This window comes from Penaeus monodon, chromosome 22 (assembly GCF_015228065.2).
Source record: "Penaeus monodon isolate SGIC_2016 chromosome 22, NSTDA_Pmon_1, whole genome shotgun sequence".
NCBI classification, from domain to species: domain Eukaryota; kingdom Metazoa; phylum Arthropoda; class Malacostraca; order Decapoda; family Penaeidae; genus Penaeus; species Penaeus monodon.
In genome coordinates, this window is record NC_051407.1 from 20,964,957 (window position 1) to 20,966,933 (window position 1,977).

Below are 1,977 nucleotides of genomic sequence, written 5' to 3' on the forward strand. Positions count from 1 at the left end.
GGGGGGGCGGAGGGATCGAATATATATAAAGATGTTTTAAGTTTCTGAGATATTCTCTTCAGCGATCTACCTGCCAGTCCGACGGAGAAAGGCTGCGTGTGGCTTCGCGTACATCGGCTTCTGTTTTTTGATGACGTGTGCAGAAGGGGGGCGGTTGCGTAAAAGGACTGAACATTCAACAAATCCTTCTCTTTGTTTTCTTTAGAAACATTTTGCTTTTGAATAAACTAGGAATGAACGAAAGGACCTTTCGTGAGATGTATACTCTGGGAATTATTTTCTTTCAGATTTTTTTTACGTCGTGTCACCCATTTCTTTCTTTACATCTACAAGTATTTTAGCCTTGTTTTGAGACCTCTTTGCCCTAAATGGAGGCTTTCACGGGTTTACGTAAGTCACCATGATGAAAATATTTAGACAAGAGTAGGATCTTGTGCCGTCTACCAAAGAGTTCAAAATCCCATGTCCGCAGCATGAAAAAAGTGGTCGACATGTCTAGTGCAGGAAGCTATAAAGATTTTTTGTGTTTGTCCGAGGAATGAAAGAGCGCGGGGCGGTTGTGTGAGGCTGCGTCTCCCTTGGCCCGAGCTGCTCCGCGGAGAGCCATTCAGGGCCTGCCCGCCGTCAATGCCACCACCTAAATAATTCACGCGATGCCGCTCACACTTTTCAAAACGTCTGTCTTTCCTAATAGCGGCGTCTTCAGGTTTGTGCCGGTGTGTCAACAGCCCATCTCAGGTTCTGTTGTGTGGCTTAGAACCTGTACAAACCCTCTCATCCTCCCGAGAATTGCTAGAGAAAAGGGAGTTAAGTGCAGCGCATTTTCAGGTAAACATGGAGTAATGACTACCGCGTTTGGGTGCGCCACTCAGGCTCCTGCAGATAGCGCCGGCGACCAACCACTAAATAGCGAGGCTCTTGGTCTGCCTCCTTTCCCGCCGACCTTTTCCTCACTATCCAGAAAGTGGAGGGCGAATTCACGAAATGTTCTTGGCAATAGGTAGCTTCGGGAGCATCTGCGGCCATGTAAATAGCAAAAAGATGCTCTACCCCTTTGTATCCACTTCGAGACGGATGACCCGGTGAATGTTGAACATTTGCAGGGAGTGGAGGCGAGATCGAAGGGCACGCCCACCTTAATCTCCGAGAAAGCATCAGGCGAGGAGCCGTGGTGTGGCCGAGGATCATGAACGCTGGGAACAGCTGTACCGTCCCACGCTGCGGAGAATAGGAGGTGTGAAACTCTGCGGATGCATTAAGCCATATTTCATTTAATTTTTCAGACCAAATCTCCCACTGGTAATTAAATCTGTATCCACCGCACACTATCAGGGTCTGCTTGCATTTCAGCCCGTTTCGTAGCTCATATGCGAGCGTTCGAAAATAATGACAACGCTGAAGTTATGATTAATTTCATTTTAATAAGCACTTCTTGTTAAATCATCCCTCGTGCCGGCAGTACCACGAACGCTGTTGGAATTGATTATCTCTTCGACTTTCCTGCAGACGACTGGAATTCCGAAGCTTTCTCCACCTCACCGGCGCCCGCGATCGATGCGATATGTGCAGGAGCAAATCCAGAAAGTCAGTTTAATGCATCAATTAAGTCTTTTTGAACTGGGAAAACTGAGGAGAGGGAATTTTCCGTTGTAAGACCTACGTCGGCTGAAAACCTCGTCTGATTTTGTGTGTGCGATCTTTGATCATAAAATATTAGGCCAGACTTTATGTTAAAGTTCATTAGCCAATACTGTGGTCCGTCGTTTGTCGAGTCAACACAAAGGATAAGATTGAGGATTCTTTTATTCATCTTAAATATTATTTGGGTCTTTATAAATCCGGGTCTTTATAAATCCATTTGCATTGGGGGCTTATTACGATCCGCGGAGTTGCGTAACAAAAATGAAGTAGATGAACTGAAAATAATGACGCCTTTCAGAACACCTATCTTTTGTTCCTTTATGGGACCATTACGAT